At 40.9% G+C, this 19,359-nt stretch overlaps 1 protein-coding gene across 1 annotated transcript in view; it reads left to right on the plus strand.

Annotated features, from left to right (window-relative positions):
• The window catches only part of ITGA9 (integrin subunit alpha 9), a 227,671-nt gene that overhangs the window by 148,011 nt on the left and 60,301 nt on the right, over positions 1-19,359 (plus strand). The gene's annotated exons all lie outside the window — the stretch shown is intronic.

Raw genomic sequence — 19,359 nt, forward strand, 5'->3', positions numbered from 1 at the left:
TTTGCTGAAAATGCTTGTCAGCAATAGGCACTCTGCTAACCATTCATTAGCTGTTGTTCAGCGCAGAGTGCTATTTGCAGTGCAGTTGAAGAGAAAGATCTATAAGCTTGCTGACAGTGGCACTTAATGGGGTAGGGCAGGGCCCTATCCGCATTAAATCGGTTCAGGTATGGCTTGTGATTTTATAGCAGTCATATAAAAATAGCATATATAACATAATAATAGTAAAAGCAACAGCAATAACCCAATATGTATAGTATTAATCTCTCACTGCTCTGCAGGGTCTGGTGGGAATCTATCAGCTAACCCCATTTCAGTGTTGATTACAGAGAGAGCAGGTCAGGAAATCCCATTGCTGATTGCATTTCCAGCCCTGCGTTGTTGCTAAATTTCAGACAGGCTTCCAGCATCCAAAGCCAGCTGTGTGTAACATTCCTGCTGCTTCTCACAGCAGCTTTTGCAAGCAACAGCTGAGTGAAGGCAGCAGGGCTGGGCCAGGGCAGGGTGACCAGCAAGGTTATGGTTTCCTCAGGTGCAGTGTTTGCCATGATTCCTTCATGAATGTGTACCTGAAACTTTGGTGTTGAGTATGAATATTGCTGATAACCCGAGTCATGCTGCTTACGAACTCTAGGTTGTGTTTGTTTTGTGTTTGTTTTGTTTTGTTTTGTTTTTCTGATGAGTAATGCAGTACTGTGTCTTTTTGAATTAGCAGGAAGGTCATGCAATTTGGATTTGAAATCTTTCTTCCTTGCTTCCATCTCTTGACTAGGATTGCCCAGAAGAGCCACAGATGCAGGCAGAGTTTAATTTTTTCCAAATTGGAAATCCTCTTACGCCGGTTTCCCATACTACTCATACTTTCTAACCGTCTTAAGGCTGACAGGGCCAGGATACTCATAGGGCATGAGAGCCAAAGAGGAGAAAGCCCCTCTTTTGGATCCTGCTGTACCACTGGAAGAAAATTTGGGTCCTGGGTATTCATTATGTCTCTTTTCCAGCAGTTACTGGCCCTTTGGATCTGTTGGCAGACAAGTTAACGTGATCAGTCTCAATGCACATCGAGCTGGTTACCAGAAACCTTTTAAATTAGTGCTTTGATTTAATCCAGCTGGTTTTTTTGTGTGTGTGTGGAGAGAGTTGGACTTGCTCCTGTAAACCACTCTGCCAGAGGGCCAGAGGGGAGTGATGCCATGTAGCGTGGAAGCTGTGACCCCTCTCACTGACACAAGTGTTTCTGGAAGATTGCCCGAGCCGTATATCACTTACGTGAGGGGATTTGAACCCTTTTTCCAAGAGAGCTTTTATAGCCAAGCTTGGGAATATGAGAAGCATGGCAGTAACCACGCCACATGCTGCTTCTCTGGTTTTGCAAATCTTATGCTTGACGTTTGCTCCAGAGTGCACCAAAACTTTTTGCATCCCTGGAGAAAAATTGTCAAATTTTTTAACTGAGAAGGAAGAATACATGCAGTTCAAGCTATCTGACTTCATTGTTTATTTTTATATTCTTTTTCTATGAAAGCTGAGTGAAAACCTAAACTTCTCTAGGGATAAGTAAGGAGCAGCACCTCTTTTCAGCCCAGAGGCTGTTAAACCCACCTAATATCCCCCTGCTCTAAGCAGGTAGGAATTGAAGGCTAGACTTCTGATCCAAACTTTCCACCTGGGATTCATGTATTACTCCCACATTCAGGGAATGCGCTTCAGAGACTGGGTTTAGTCATTTAATTAGTACTGATCAGAGTCTTGTAAATTTTTCTCCTATACTCTGATTTATCATGTACATTTGAAAGAAATCTTTGCTATTTTTCCCCAAAAATTAACTTGATGAGTAGAACACAAAGTTCCCTAAGTTTTCTGGCAAAATTGCGATTGGAATAAATTGTTCGGGAGCCATGCTCTGCTCAGTGTTGGAAGAGCCTATGTGAGTTTGATAGTTAAATCCCATTTTCAGGAGCAGCTCAACACTTAGAAATCTCATTGAAGGCTGATGGCTTATAAGGTTCCAAAAGCCTAAATGACTCTGACCATGCAAAACTGAATGAAGCTAACTCCAACTACCTTTAAAAATACAGGTTTGTGCAATCTTAAGCTACTTACAAGTAAACAATGAGTTGCAGTGAGGGATCACCCCAAGCATTTCCACAAAAAGCAACAGAAACTTCAGATTCAAGACGACAGGACTTTCAGTGTTATGCCTGTTTCTTTCAGGTGAGTTTAGGCAGAGTAAAAATTTATTTTGCAGTACAAAAAATATGCTATAAATTTTTGTGAGGATTTGGGAAAGTGGAAGTTGTTTGTTTTTAAACAGCTTTCAGTTACTCATAGTAAGCTATTACTGAACATCTCTGTTTTTAAGTTCTTGATGGTCCTGGTATATGCTGATCAGGTGGGGCTGTGCTTTGGGTTACATGATGTGGAAAGTGTTTGTCCTGGAAGTATCTGTCATGACTCTTAATTTTACTGCTTATGTATATATACATAGTGGTTTTGAGGAACAGCCTGGGATGCTTTGTGTGGCTCAGATTATTGAGGTTTTGTTTGAGTCCCTAGCACTGCTTTTCCCTTGGGGCTGTGAGAGGAATGGTTTTCTGAAGGAAGAACAGCTGTGTGGATGAATACAGGTACATGGGATGGAATTTTTGTAGGGTCTAGAAGGCAAACTATGCTAAGCCTGTTTACAGTAAATCCTGACCTACCTGCTGGTGTATCACCCAAAGTGAGGTTTCTTCATGGCTGGGCACTAGCAGAGGTCGTGGAGCTACTGCCACAGTCACATCAGTGCTGGCTGTGGGAGGGGGCTTTGGAAAAGGGATTCTGCTGCTTCAGTTGCTGAGATCCAGCCACCACAATTTAGACAGTTATATTGATAAACTGCATTTCTGGGAAAAAGGGGAAAACCCCTTAATAGAAAGCAGAGCCCAGTATACAGAGAGCTTAATACACTTGATCTTGGATGTGGCTATTTGCAGGCTGTGCTCTCCCTGAAGGAAAGATCACCAGTGACATTCCTGTATCCCAGTGTCTCTCTTCATTATAATATTTTGCTCTTAAACTCAGCAGAGAGAGACTCACCAACATCTGAGGTGAGAAATCTATGGGACAGGATTTGTCTCATGTGCTCCTAAGGATAAGGCTTAAAATCATCCAAAGGTTGACATTCTCTGCAAAACACTTCAGTGAGAGTTGATCTGTGTGGCTTTCCGTGGCTTTCATTCCAGCAAGAAGCTGTTGGGTTTGGGGTTTGTTTTTGTTGTAACTTGAAGCTTAAAGTTTATCAAGTTGTGGTATGAAAGGTCAATTCTGTTCTCACAGGCATGTCTTTTAGTAATTTTTAAGACAGGCAGCTCAAGATGGTGCCAGAAGATAAGTGATACCCCAAGTGGAAAATCCTATAGAATTGTAAACATATACATGTTTACACTATAAAAACCCAAATATATATATTTACATTATATGTATAATATACATGTATACATATATACATGCACATTTATATTGCTTAGTCCTGTGGGATGCTATATTAATAGTTGTGATGCTCTGTGGCTGGAAGTGGTGGCAATTGCTCTCTTTTGCCTAGTTCTGATTTCTCCTGTGATGTTAATAGGATATATAAATAAAAATGAAACACTCTTTAATTAATCTCATTGAGCACAAGGCATGATCCTGCAGTCATACTTCAGGTTTAGCCTCCCTGAAGTCAACAGCAGTTTTTTCTGTAGCAGAAAGACTTAAAAAAAAAACAACAACCCAGCTGCACAGTCAAAAAGATGAGTGAGGGTGTGAAGAGTTTTCATCTGAAAATCCAAGGAGGAGCTAGCGCTGCTTAAGAAATCATGAGCTTTTCTTTCCTTGGCTTTGACACTGGGGGGCCTGGGATTTTCTGATTCTTGTGCCAGCCAGCCTTGTAACCCTGCATTCAGGTGGCATCAGTCTGCCTTCCGATTAGCAGAAGGCACATTAACCCCCCCCTCCAAAGGCAGCCTTCAGGCCTTAAATTTGTATTTTTTTCCATTTCAGCTGGCTCTGTTGGAGGCTCTGGGGGTGAGTGGGGGACCCCTCTCTGGGCTGTCTCCGTGGCCCCCCTGCCCGGGCAGGCGGCAGGGAATGCCGAGCAAGGCGCGTTCCCGGCCGGCAGCGCTTTCCCAGCCCACCTTTGGGAGGAGGCCAGAAAACCTGCTCTTCGCTTTTGGCCATAACCATCTGTGGGATCGTAACGCGGCGATTTCCACTTAGCAGGGGAAAAAGGAGGAGAGCACTAAAAAGCTGCTCTGTAAAGTAGAGCTGCACCTCTTAAAGTAAAGCCTTACGAGTGAACTGCTAAGCTTTTGTTTTAAAAAAATAAAATACATATATTAAAAAAAGCTGTTTCAATATCCCAGTGCAGTATGTAGTGGATTTTACCTTTGCATTTCAGTAGTGTCTCTAGGCTATGTAGTGTTTATCATGTCATCAGGTTTTCCTGTGAAAAAGGCTCTGATGCACCTTCAATTTGAGTTTCTGAAAGACAAAAAGCAAAACCCCCAAACCTGTGTGTATTTGCAAAAGGCATTTCCTGGGGTTTAAGTTTTGGCTTTGGTTGCTGGGGATTGTAGCTTGGGCTAAGTTTTATTAATTCCAGGAAAATACCTAGTGTGAAACTCATTATCAGAGTTATTTTCCTGATATTTTTCTTTACACTTGAAAATTACCACCAGGGTAAAAGGTGGAGGGGGGAAGGGGTGAGTAAGGTCTGATTTTATTGATTGTGTTTCCACATCCAGTTTGGTTTTAATTTTAATTATTTGTGAGGTTTTCCGTTTGCTTTTTCATTGATGACATTTGAATTTATTTCCTGAACTCAAGTTTTTCATTATAACGGTAAGAGAGAATAGCTATGTTGCAGTTGAATATACCAATATTCAGTATAATTGATGCCTTACACACAGAAGGTTGTCTTACAGTATATGTGGGCATGTATTATCCATGCTTTCAGAAATATCGCTAGGAAATGAATGTTTGTTCATTTATTTGATTTTCGCTGCTTATTTTTTTTCTGCTTCTAATTTTAAGAGATGTTTGGAACATTTTAATTATTATAGAATAATGATGTGTGTAGCCCATGTGTTATCTGTAATAATTAAAACAAATTCCCCTGTTCATGTTGCCATGCAACCATGATTTAGTAGAGTGAGATACATGTGTGCATGAGCACATATATACATAGATCTACATGTGAAGTAAGATGAAGGGAAACTTTGCTCAGAGCCCTTTCTCCTTCCAGAAGCTTCCCTGTCTGTGATTTTTTTCCATGGATTATTGGAGAGAATGGACTCAGAGGTATGGGAATCCACTGCTGTTATTAAGCTTCTCTTAATATTCCTACGCATAGAGAGAACAATAAAGATAAAAAGATATGTGTTTATCCACAATTTCTTTGAAATGAAGGTGTAATCAAAGGCAATGCACTGCTGACAAATTACAACAGCTTATGTTGTTTGAATAACATGTAACGGTATTAAGAATATAGGAACATGCCAGTGTATAATTCTGGACATGCTTTCTTTTTTTTCACTATTGAGACCTATTTTTCTTTTCTGGATAATTGCATGGTGTCTGAACAAGCATTTAATCCAACAAAAATTAAAACTTCTGCAGTTTTATACAGAAAAGTTTGTTGTTTTTTTTTTTTTTTTTAGGAGTAGCAGAATCTAAATTACTGCTGAATTTAGCTGAATGCATCAGAGATACTTTGTGTAATGGTTTTTATGGTTGCTTTTTATATTTATCACTGTGGAGTCAGAAACCTGATTTTCCTTTAGTCTTTATTTTCCTCAGAGCTTTACTCTGGTTTTGTGTGTGGAGCCTGAAGGACGTGGTGGGTAGATGGAAGTTGCCTTAGGCTTAGTAGTATATTAGTGTATGTACTAGCTAGTGTAGTGCTTTCAAAAGGTGCGTGTTCACGTTTTTATGAGCAAAGGTTTTATCTTGGCTGGCAAACAGGTAGTGCCTTACTAAGCAGGCATCATGTTGTAATGCTTTGGTACATGTGGATCGTGAATTTTCCCCATTCTGCACCTAAGTCTCCCCTTTTCACGAAATCTTTGGTCCAACTTGAAAAATATTGTGGCAGTTCATTGTTTAGGAGATTGGCAGTTGTGAACAGGGCTACTTTTTGTAGGTTTTTTTTTTTTAAATGTGACTTGTAATCAAGCAGTGCAAAGCAGAAACGAAAGTATGTCATGTTCAACTGTTTTAAGTGTCGCTTACAAAGGGTGGTTGGTGTTGAATTCTTGTAACAGTTGGCTCATGGTCCAGTGGTCATCCATCCATGGAGCTATGGGTGCTTGGCTAAAGCATTGAACCAGACCAGTAAAAGTACAAATTTTAAAATAAGGTGGAAGTACATGGGGAAAATAGAGTTTGGATTAGATTTAGTCCAAGTTTCCAGCTTTGTATTTGGCTGCATTAATATCCCAGGGACTGTTCCTGATTCTGTGGCACTTGCAGCCAGCACTGGTATCCTGCTGGAGAGGAGCATCCAGACCAGTGCTCCAAATGGAGAGAAGGTTACTCAGTCCATTTTCCATTTGCCTTGCAGATGGTGGGAGTTCAGCTAGCCATCTTACTTCCCAGTGATTTTTATTCCTATTTACTCAGTCATGATGTTTCCTGCATCATGCCATGAAATGACACTGTGTACCTTCAGAAGGGAGAGCTTTGCATCTCTTGAAATAAATGAAAAAGAGTATTTCAAGTAATGGCAACGAAGGTGGATACCTGAGACGGCAGCTGGTGAAGATATCTGGTAAACCAGCAGAGTAGACTTTGGGCTGGGAAGGGTGGTGACTTTTTTCTGTTGTCCTGCTGTCTGTGGTGGCAGGCAAACAAAAGAAAGAGGGGCCTTCACACCACGTATGATCGGGCTGCAGCACTCCTTGCCACTGGATCAAGTGGGTAGTAAAAGAATGCGCGACTGCTGGGGCAGGTAAGCAGGTTCATTGAAGAAGAATCCTCAGAGGGTGAGTACACAGAAGTTAACTCAGGCTCAGGACACCTTTGAGTCAAAAACTTTTGGAGGTAGGGAGAATATTTTGGGGGAAATAGCTCTGTATCGTTGCCTTGCTCATATACACCTTCCCAGGCCCTCAATTTGATCACTTGGTTACTGGGATTGAGAGGTTATTCATCTTCCCCTTGGCCTCTCTGTGCAGCTGTGAAGATAATAATCATGCTTTGCCTATGTGTGTGCTGAACTGTAAGCAGTCTTTGAAAAGCTCCTGTGGTCTTTCTCCTGCTCAGTGATGGCTCTGTATCAGAGACAGGGCTGATCAGCCAGATCTGTCAGTCGCCAAGCTCTGTTGGACCCTCAGGGGCACTGGGGAAGGAACAGTTTACCCCCACCTTGGGCAGTGGCTTAGCTAACTGGCTCTGCGACCCATCACTCTGGTCCTGAAAAATAAGAATATTAAATGATCAATGTGCTTACAATTTGTGTTAAAAGTGATGGTTGCTATCCTTTCCAGTATCAAGTTGGAAAACTTGTGCAAAAATAAATGGTGTGTATAAAAATCTATTGAAAAGACTCTGCAAACGTAAGCGTAACCTGCATGTGCTTGGCTCCGCAATTGTAATATGTACTGAAGGTAATAACCTTTGGGGTACAACATACCTGCTGTAAAGTGTCTGTCTTCGGGTCATTTGCATTGTGTGTGTGTGTGTTACTGATTTTGGCTCTAGGAAATAGTTTCTTTTGCTTGGCTGCAAGTGCACAGTTAGCTTTTCATTTTGCTTTGTGCCTTGCAAATGAGTGGGGCAATATATGTGTGCATGCATGTGTGTGTGAGTGTAAGACAGAAATCAGCTGAATTTGTTAAAAAAAGGTACAATATGAATAGATGGAAAATGTAAATACTTCTGACAACACTGAGTCAACTCAAGGATCCTGTATGTCCCTAATCCTTCTCCAAGGCAGAGCAGTCTAATTGTTTTACCAAAAATAAACTAATGGTGGAATTGATGGAATTGTCAGAATTTCTGAAAGATGGGTGTTTCTACTTGTGTCAACTCTGATCCAAGGGAAAAGAAAACTCTTAGCTTTATTATTACCCCCATTGGTGCTTTTGCTCCTCCGCATTAATCTATCCATATGTATTTATAGGACAAGGAGTATAGCAAATGGAGCAACATATCTCTTGGAAATATCTGCAAGGTCAAATATCTGTGAAGGTACCTGGCACAGTGTGATACCTTACCACCTCAAATACAACCGTGATGTGCCTTCCTCTCATTTCTCATCTGAACTGCCTATGGAGGAGAAAATAAAACTTATTAGGTTATGGTCATGGGTGGCACCAATGCGTTAATCTCAGTTTGAAACCAGTATACTTTTGTCTGTCTGCCTCAGCTGCAAAATAGCATGAGCAGTAGACCTCAAATGAAGGTTGGTGTTAGCTTCTTTCTGTCTTTCTTTCCTCAGTGATTATACGTAGTTTTGAAATGCTGCATGCAAAGAAGAGCAAGAGGGCCTGTTTATTGTTTTAGCATGAGTGTTCCAAGCAAGGAATTATTTTTCTTTCTATTCCAAGCAATGATTACATTTTTCCACTATAGAAAGTACTTGTTATGTGAAAGGCACTTGTGTCTTAATAGAAGATATGAGCCTGATTCTTTAGTGAAGGTTACAAAGGACCGGTGAAAGATTAGTTTTGTTTGTTTTTATTAGACTTGAATGTGTATAGGCTTAGAAAGGTAGTATTTTCTTGGTAGTTTATCTTAAACTGTTCAGTAGGTATGTTGAACTTTCAAAACTCTCCTGTATTCCAAGCTTGATACTTCCTTGAGTTTTCGGTAGTTGGGTTTTTTTACTTGTGAAGTGACATTAACTGCCCTATTCTACAAACAGGCAGCCCTGTTGTCCTCGATTTTCTTGGTTCTATAAAGAGAGGAAGTGGCACAGCGAACAATAAAGGCCACTTCAGAGAGAGAGCTGATCACAAACCGGTCCTAAATGAAGTCATCTTGCTAGAAGTACCTTGTAATTTCTTAGCATTCTTTAAAGGAAGGAAGGACAAAAGAAAAGGTCAGTTTGCAAGAGGGAAAAACTAGGAAGGGATCAAAGTGCAAGCAGTGCTCCCTGCCACAACCCACTAAAGATGTTTTTTGCTTAAATACCATGAAGAACAGTGTATTTAATCTGAATCCTTTCCATGAAAAGAGGGCTCTACCTTTTTTTAGTGGAAAATGAATGAACTGACTTTGCTGCTGGTACTGATCTTCCCCCAACAAATCTCAGGTTGTTCTTCCACAGAAGCAGGCAAATCTCATCCCAAAGCCGCCCCTACCCAGAGCTGAGTGTTAAAATCAAGGAGCAGCATTGGCAGAAGGTGGTTGGAGAAAGCTCTCAAGCCCTTGCATGCTCCTCCAAAGCTTCAGATATCAAAACATCCAGGCAGTGGTGTAACAGGAGGCTTCCTTGGAAAGTTTCCAGTGCCTGCGGTCAAGGAGCAACTTTTCAGCTCAGGTGGTTCCTCCCCACTGAGATCTAGGAAGAGTTAGAGGCTTGTGGGGATGGGAGCAAAAAGGCAGCTTGAGCTTTCTGGCCCTGGGAAAACGTTTGATTTGGGTTGTGTTCAGGAGTTAGAGGCCTTCAGGAGTCTGAGGTTATCCCAACTGGATCGTCAACCCCCTGCACTGAGAAAGAGGCTCAAGTGCCAAGCCTGACCTAACACATGTTCCCTGGGGCATGGAGGTAGCTGCAGGGCCCAGAGCCCCAGCTGATGATGTCAGTAATGATGTCACTTCTCAGATGCTAATTGCTGATGCAGGGGGGAGGGGTGGCCCCTGGAGTGCAAACTTGTCTGTCATTGCATGCCAGATTCCAAAAAATACATATTTGCTCTGCTGAGAACTATTTTCCTCCGTGACTGCTTTTGTATCACTGTCTCTGGAAAGGATATAAAAGCAAGAGTAAGGCTCTCATCTCTATTCCAAACTTTTATGAGACATAATAAAGACATCACAGGGCAAGTCTGATGTCTCCAGCCATTACTTGCCTGAACAATTCCACTGGGGGCACTGGTCATCTACCACCGTAAAATAAGCTACCATCCTGTACTTGGGGGACACTATCAGTTTATCCTAAATAAGAAGCTTTACATGACTTAGTCACACAGCCTTCTGTGCTCAAATTCAAAGGGCATTCCTTGTGTTACTAATAACACCCAGGTTGTGGATGGGGGTTATGTGGGAAACCTTTAAGCTGTTCCCGTTCTGCTGGCAGACTATATGTAGCCATACATTAACACATATGGAAAAGGGTCGTTCAGTCAGGCCTGACCAAACAGTGTAGCTGAAACCTGGCCAACCTCACAATGAACGAGGGACAGCTGACCTAACAGCTCTATGGGGATAGTGGATCTTGGTGATGTTCCCTGGATTATTTCCTGTATCTTGAAGAAATTAAGTGCAGCAGTTCTCAAGAATCAGGGAAAAGATAGATCTAGTTTGTGTAGTGTGGTGAAAGCTGATGTAAGTCTCATTGGTTTATTAAAAATGATAATTAGTGTGACAGCAGAGGAAGTGAAACTTTTCAGAGTGGCATCAAATCCCCCTTTCTCCTTATAGCGTTACCACCTGCTCTGCAGGTCCGTTAAAAGATGGGAGAGGCAAAAATGTGATCGTTTTGTTGACCAGTTTCAAAACTTGTTTTTGGACTTAATCACTTATGTGACCTGAGCAAACAATTTCTGCTGCTTCTTCAGCTTCTGCGACTGTTTGCTTTAAAAATCTGCTATGCTAGCTTTTTGCCAACTAAGACAAACATTTATGAGCGAGAAAGAGAGAGAAATATCAAGAATGTTGGGAAGATCTAGTAAACAGAAAAGTTTTTGTCTTTCTCTCCTTTTTTACTCGAAGATTTGCTATGTTGGTTGGAATCGGTGAGCTCATGATCTATAAATAGGTTCCATCCAAGGAGGAGAAGGAAGAGGCGGGAGGCTCTAATTAATTATAGAGAAATAGTTCTTCTCACAAAATAAGCAGCAAATCCAAGATGTTTGAAGACAGGCTCGCTGAGCTTGGGGGTGGGGTGTGCCTACAGCATTTACTAGTGAGATCATGGAACAGGACAGGAAATCGCTCCCTAATGCCAAAGAAAACTTCTTTTTTTCCCCCCTGGTTCATTTTATGAAACAACTGTTGAGGTTCCCCAACCCCCTTTCAAGCTTATTTTCTGATAATGAATCAAAGGACTGACTCATCATCAGAATACAGGTCCAGACGCCCTGCTCCCTCTGATCTTTATGTGCACATTTGGCTGTGTCTATGTCAGTGTACTTGGGTATGCATTTTTGCTTGCTCATGTAAGCGCTGGGACGATGAGGGTCTTCGCCGGTGAAACAGCAATTTGTGGAGCTGCAGAATTGATGGTGTGTGACGTTCACATTTTGTGATTTACTTTCTTAGGGGAATATCTGCTTGTTGAAAAGTACAGGAAAACTTTCAGTCCTGCGACAGACCTTTGCAAAGCACAAACATTTCTTTTTATTCTGTTGTATAATTTGACTGGATATCCAATATTGTTTAATCGTTGTATTCAAGACATTGGGTAGATGCTAGTTTCATTACAATGTCTAGCTCAGCAAGTGCATATTGAGTCTGTATCTCCCTCTCTGTAATATTTTTCCTAGCAGGTAATGATTAACAATAATTTTCACACTATAGTTGCTATTGCTGCTGATCTATCATTGACTTGTCCTTCAAGTTATTCACATTATTACTTGCACTTCATCTGTGTTTGGATATTATTTACAGCAGAAGAAACCTGTGAAGCTCAAACAACAGAGATGTTATGTTAAAAGAGTAAAGCCATCTTAGTTTCTTTCCATCATGAACATCTTTTTCCTCCTAGTAAGCACGCAGCTTTCCCTGCACCTTCCTCTGTCTGACCCCCTGTTTGTGCAGTGTTGGCAGCTGAGCATTGATGGCAATGGGTGTTTGAATGTTTTGTGCATTTGTAACTCCCGAAACGAGCAAAAAAAAGGAAAAACCAGACCCCAAAGCGGCTGGCTTAGTTTGTGAGATACTAAGATTTCTAAATGTGACTTGCTGATGCCTTCAGTGTTGGCTGTGGGCTGAAAGAGTTGGGGAAGGTCTGTGCCTGGCAGAGTCCAGCCCAGAAACACAAAGGAAATATTAACTGTCTGTTCAGGAGAGTACAGCTGACAAAGAGGCAAAGCAGACGTCAGACTGTTAGTTGTACAAATAAAATAGAGACACAAAGGATTTTCAGGGATGATAATCTGAGCAACTTTTAAGAGGTATCTGAGGTAGATCAGAGCCACCATTTCAGTCATTTCAGATGTTTTTTGCTTGAATTGTTGTACAGTGCCAGGAAGAGTTCCCGGTCAGTAATACCACTGATCCTCTTTGTGTTCTTGCAGTTTTAAAATTCTCAGCAAAGCCCTATTTTGGAGGAAAGCATGGTATCTGTGGATTTTTGTGTTAGAAAAAATGAGCTGTTGTATGCACAAGAAGGGGCCTCCAAGATTAAATTACTCTGAGCTACACTTGCTCTCAGTCATGGAGAAACTCAGCTTAAGCCAGTCTTTTTATTTGAAAAAAAGCCTCAGGCTTTCAGGAGCTCTGTATATGTGGGTAACTGTGACCCACATCCTTTGGTGACCTCAGTTGCTGTGGAAAGAAAATACATCAATATGCTCAGATGGGTAGCTATTAAATGAACTGACAAATCTTCATATCCTTGAAGCCTCTGTGAAGGCGTTAAGAGGATTGTGAGGCAGGGAGAGATAAGGGTAGGAGCAAAATAAAAGTTACACTCTCAAAACCATAGGGAAACCCATAAGCTGTTGATAGTACAACTGAAGGGCTAGACCAAGATTATAAAGAGTGATTTGAAGAAGCCACCTCAAACATCATCAAAGAGGTGAGCCTTTATTTTAGGCTACTGATGTGGGAGGTGTTTGTGCTACCTGGCTTTGCTAGCTAAGTGCATAGAAAGCAGATTACCAGCTGTGAACATACATATGTCCAGTAATATCTCCCTGAAGTAAGACACTCTTAAAATGCAGTTTGGGTCTGTGTAATCATCCTGTTGGGTGGAACAAAACATCCAGATGTTCGTCTAAACTCTCATTTGGGAAAGTGGCCCTCTTCACCAAATATACAAATTGGAATTACTGAGGTATAAGTATGTGCTTTAAGTTAGGGTCCATGATGAGAATAAAAAACTGTACAAATTTAGCAAAACTATTTTTCCCAGTGCCTGATGTAAGTCTCTACCTTCAGTGCAGATCAGAGAATCTACATTTCCAAACAACGAGTAGGGAGAGTTAGTTGTAAAGTTTATATACTAGAGAGTATATAGTAGGTAGATGCATAGTATCTAAGTTTTGAGACTTAACATAGGGTGAAGTGGATGGTGCAAGTAGCCCTCCTTTGTGGTGTTTTCTTAGTGTATTTGTTTTAGGACTTCTCGGATACTGTTCGTGGTCCCCTGTGGTGTCAAGTGTAACGGGTTCACAGGCATTAGAGAACAAGAAAACCAATAACAAGAGTGAGTGCTCTGGCAACAAGTGCAGGATTCCTCAGTATTCACTCTTGTCATTCTTATTTTGTACCCTTTGGAAAACATACAGCAATATCAAAAAAACCCTAATAAGTTAAATAAATTATCAACATCTTCAAAACAAGAGTGTTCTGCCAACATATTATTAAGGCTTCCAAGACATTTTCTCCTCTGTTCCAGAGCATTTGTGCTAGTAGCCAGGATTTGCAGGGGAGACATTTTTCCATCTAAACAACAACAGAAAAGCTTTAATTTGAGTACAGCTAAGGGAAGAAAAATCTAAACTGCTGGTAAATGGATTTTCTAACAAGTTCATTTTTCCTTGTTGTTTCCCTCCTAAAAAAATATACATATTAGCCTAACAATTCTGCAATGAAGATATTTTCAGTGCCTTTCATTAGTGATTTTAATCCATTCAAGAGAGAAAACTAATCAGAAGAGTATTTTAAAAGGTGAAGTCAACTCTGGCACAAATAATCAACAGTATTCAGCCTAAGTTCAGAACTTAATATAGCTTTCTGTTGACTACTTTGGTATGATTTTATTAAAAAAAAAGAAGAGAGCCATATCTGGCCCATCATTTTCAAGTTTAGTATTCTTCTGTTGCATCTACCTGTTGACATTTCAGATGTAGTACATAGTAGTAGCTTGTGTGCTTAGAAAAGCAGAGAGCTGGTAGGTCATAAATAAGTGTTAGGATAGTTGAATTCACACCTTCTCTGTGAGAGCACTGATGAGTGCAAAATAGCATAAGTGATTTGCATTTTTATATTTGCTTGCTTTTGCTGATAGTCATAATTAGGAAGAAGAGTTGTCAGATAGATAAAAGCCTATTACTGGAGATTGTTGAAGGGGAGTTAATGGGTTGGGGGAGATTACTTAAGGAGATGTTTGAGGGCAAGGAGCTTGCAACCAGTCATGGGTGGGGATGAGGCAAGTTGAGGAAGTGTGCTGATGACCTCATCAGTTCAGAGGAATTGCTCTACCTTTGGGGAAGAAATTACTGACTCTAAGGGTGGGAAAAATAAAATATTATTATATGAACTGTCAGATCAGATTCAGGAAGGTTGGAGGATTTTGATTGGGCATGAATGAGGCAGAGGAGGGTCAGAGTAAAAAAGCATATGCAATCTGATTTAAAAAAATTAGTCAAGGTGAAGGTGAAGAAGTTCCTATATCTTTCTTTGGGCTCTGCCATTTCAGATAAGGTGTCCAGTTTTGGTTGTCTGCATTCAGAATGAGAGAGCTTAATGAAGAACAACATGTTGCATTGGTGTGTCAACATGTAGACTCTTCCCAGAAGCAGAGTCTCTGACCTGTGACTGTGTTTTATCCAAAGCCAGGCAACCTTTCTTCCACCACCAGTTCTCTCTTACTCTTTTCTTAATGCACTCTCTTTTCCTTCTTTTTAAGCCTTAGAGTTGGCAGCTCACCAAGTTGAAAAGGACCTTTCAAGGGTGAAGTAAACAGTATTTAAGAAATCTTCTAAAAATATTTGTTTCAGGAGGAGGAGGAAGCTGCTGTTTAGCAGCTGTCTTTGAGCAGAATTTTGGTCTAACAAGGAGCCTTTTCCAGAATCATACCTAAATTGATCTGGTTTTGTGTTCCAACTGGCACTGGTCTCACCTTTGAACCATGAGAACATTGGGCTCATTAAATACTATTAAAGGAAGACCGGGGTTTAAAGTGCCAAAATACATAGAGTGAAAGACATAGTTGGTATGATGTGTTCTGGTGCTGACAAGCTATTTTCTTGAAGATAACCTGCCTTATGTGGCCTGAAAAACATGTACTTCTCATGCAGTCCAGCTGTGATCTCTGTGACAGGAAAAGAGCAAAATCTGGAGTAGTTTCATGTTATATCCCCAGACATTCAGCTAGGTGAAGTCAGCAAAAAGATATAGCACTTGAGTTATTCCAGAGCAAGACGATGATCCCATAATCCAGCATCTTGTGTATGTGGTTAAAACACTTTACTCACATTAAAATGCTCTCTAGACCAAGCTGCATACGGTGTTCTAAGCATTCGACCTGATCTAGCTTGTCTACCTGTCTGAAGCAGATTACTCTGTGAGCCTCTTACTTTCTTCTGGTTTGCTATCCGAGTTGTTTTGGGCAGTAAGGATTTGACTGCACATAGCATGTGGGTTAGGGACAGAATATGAGGAGACATTGCTTCAAGGAACATCCCATGTTGTCAGCCTGTAGTCAGATACACTGTGAGCTCCCATCATTTAGATCATTTGTGAAGATGTTATGCCCCAGGGATTATGTTCCATGGCATGATGCTATAGGATTTAGTTTGAGTTGTTGTTTCCCCATGTGTCCCTGTGCCCCTTATAATGGAGTTAAAACTTGACTGTTCTGTTGTTTGTGTTATAAGTATCAGGAATTTTTCTTTCTTCAATGGAGGACTTTGAGAAACAGAATGTGAGCCAGCCTGAGCTTCATGTTTCTCATACCCAGGTCTGCATTTATTATACAGTGATAGTACAGCTATTAGGCTAATTAGCTTGTTGTTTATTTGATTGGCTCTCAGAAGAATATGAAATGCTGTGGAATATTTCAGAAAGAAACAAAGTTTTCCAGATAAAGCTTCACACTCTCTCATTGGAAGGGAAACTTCCAACCCCTTTGGCTGTGTTTTCTAAGCAGACTAGAAACTGCTATGGAAACTCATGCAGTAAACTGGGTTATTTTGTCATAGAGAAGTATTGCACACTAAAAGTGTTACCTAACATCAGTGAGAAGACATGTACAAAATTTCTGAAAGTCCTGAGTTGCACTGTTTCCATTCCCTATTTGTTAGATCAGACAACGTCGACTCTTCAGCTTGCCGGAGTAGTGTGAAAATTGAATTTATTTAGTGGTTATAGAGTGCACACATGTTACAGAGCTGGACACCATAGGAAACCCCATGAAGAAACAATTTTCTCTCCCTCCAAAACAGTGCACTGCAAATAAAGCCCGAAGCCACAGTGGGCAGTGAAGAAAAAACAAGATGTTTACACATTAACTGAGCTTCTCCATCCTAATCACAGAGCAAAGAAAGGGGTCCAGGGGAAAAGTTTTCTGGGTAGCCTGCGTAATTTAGAAATGTGCAGAAGGCTGAACCAGTGTAGTGAAGGCAAACTTATTTCTGCTGTTTCCTAGCATTGAACAATTTGACTTTGCGGCATCAATAGAACCATAGAATATCTGAAGTTGGAAGGAACCCATAAGGGTTATCAAGTCCAACTCCCTGTTCTTTGTAGGACTACCTAAAACTAAACCATGTGACTAAGAGTGTTGCTCTAAGAGGCTCCTTGAAGTCAACAGGTTTGGTGCCATGACCACTTCCCTGAGGAGCCTGTTCCAGTGACCAACCACCCTCTCAGTGAAGAACCATTTCCTATTGTCCAATCTGAACTTCTGTAATGTTGTGTTAATATTAATCATTAATTTGGATAATGTGCTAATGAATCCAGAAGGTATTAAAATCAATCTTACTTCATCCATTAAGCTGTTGCAAGCAACAACAGTAAAATCAGCCAATGCAACGTTATCTGTCATTTCCTTAACAGACCATTATAAAACCACTGGCATCTGCCTGCCTGCTGTCAGGGCTGCAAAGGCAGGCAGCCACCCATGTGCAAAAAGAAGTGCTGCACTTTTCCATTGTCAAGATGAGAGTTTGTTCTGTTATCATGTTTTTAGACATCTCTGAAGTGATATGGCCTTGAGGAAAGGAGGCAGCCTCTTGCGTCTGTCTGGTCACTGTCACCACCAGACAGCTATGTAAATAGAAACCCCTCTTGAATGAACAGAGGCTGGGAGTTGATGAAAGAGAGTTCATAGGTTGCCACAGTTAGACAACAAGGGACATTTGAACAACACAGAACTGAGAATGTTCCCAGAGGAAACAGCTGTGAAATTTTTCGTCTGGTTACACAGTTGCTCAGAGTTTGTGTTCACTTGATCACTCACATAAAACTGGAGAACCTCCCAGATTTCTGAGAGGAAAAGGCAAGTGAAGGGGATGCTTCACCATGAAACACTTGCTCTGATGTTTTGTGTTAAATAGAGGAGAAAATCTAACTCAGCATAAGAGGATGGCAGCTTTGCACAACTGAAGCTAGATATTTCATTTGTTAGGCAGTGCCATGTTTTGCATTTCTAGAAACAGAAGCCTACTGAAGATAGCAAGGAAACAAATCCATAACAAAGCTGAATGTGGAGGCCACTGCTCTGGCATCTGAGCAGTACTGGAGTAATAGCACACCATCAGGCATCTCCAAGCATGCATGGATTTTTTCCTTGTTATTTTCTTTTCATATGAAACCAGTGAAATACTCTCTGAGTTAGATATAGCATTAGGGCTATAATTTTCTATAAATGTGTGTCCTGATTTGAACCATGATTTTGAAGCTAAAGGAGGTGTTGCCTTTCAGATATCACAGGAAGCAGTTAAAAGATCAAGAATCTGAATGCTGTCAGACTTGTAATAGGATAATAGTAATGTCTGTAGAGCAGTAATGCTGTGCTCAGGTCAGAACGGGAAAAGCAGAGAGGCATTTTTTTTGAGATGCTTATAGCCTGAGTGCATGGTTCAGGAATCTACTTCCACACATGCTTGTTCCAGCTGAGAATGGAACTCATGTAAATGATTAATTCTAAGTGCATGTTTAAAGCAGAACTCGTATTTGAAGTGATTTGGGAAATGTGCATAAGCAGACAGAGCCTGGGCTTCATCAACTGCTGTAAATACTGAAAATAGGCCAAAAAAATCATATGTCCTGTAGCTGAGAGATTCTCAGCTATAAAGTTAATTTCTAGACTTAGATGTCTTAATTTAGGCACTCATATTATAGCTGCATAACATCAATACCATAGCTCCAATGATGATCTAGGCAATACTGGGGCCTAGAGAGGTACTCTGTCCAGTTAAACTAAACATCTACATTTGATCTGCTGAGCTGTTTCCTACATCCATTGACTTTGATAGGAGTGCCGGCACTGAGATCACGTAGCGATCACTTACTATGTAGGCACCTAAAAGTGCATATCACATTGTGGAATTAATGCCAAACCTGAAATTTAGTGAGACAAAGTTGTTCACAGTGACAGAACACAAAACTGTTCTTGGATAATGTGGAGATGAGGGCCTGCTAACCTGGAGCCAGACACTTAAATTTTATGGAACGATGAAACACTTCCAGTTCGAAAAAAGCATGTTTATTGTTTTAATGGAGTCAGCAGTCAAGAAGGATAGGGCTATTCTTTTTTTCATTTGTATTTTTGACAATGTTGATAATCTGTCATCGTTTAGTATGAGGAGAGGTTAATCCTTCTCCTTTATCTATGCTAACATTGTATCACTAACGAAGGCTGGTATCCATATCAGCATGATTCATCCTGTGGACCAGAGAAAGAGATCAGGGCAGTGAATGACGCCAAGACCAAATGACTGTTTTCTCCAGCATCTGTGCATGGCATGGTTTGGTTGCTGTCACCCAACACAGTTTTCTCTTTGTGATACTGGCATCTGGAAAAACTACCTTGGGGAATCTGTATTCTGAACCATTGGAATGCTGGCTTTTAATGAGCAGAGGGAACAACTGACGGTCTGAGTTAGCCAAGAAATTTGGGTGGATCCCCTGACTCCAGTGTTTTTAGTCATGCAGTATTTCCCTCTGATCTGTCTCTCAGAGTGATGTTCTGATGGTTGTCTTCTTCCCAGCACTGATCGGACTGAGGTGACATGAGGAAGTGCAACACTGCACTTTTCCTTATTCAATGAGTATTAGTTT

Source organism: Columba livia, chromosome 2 (genome assembly GCF_036013475.1).
Source record: "Columba livia isolate bColLiv1 breed racing homer chromosome 2, bColLiv1.pat.W.v2, whole genome shotgun sequence".
Classification (NCBI taxonomy): Eukaryota; Metazoa; Chordata; class Aves; order Columbiformes; family Columbidae; genus Columba; species Columba livia.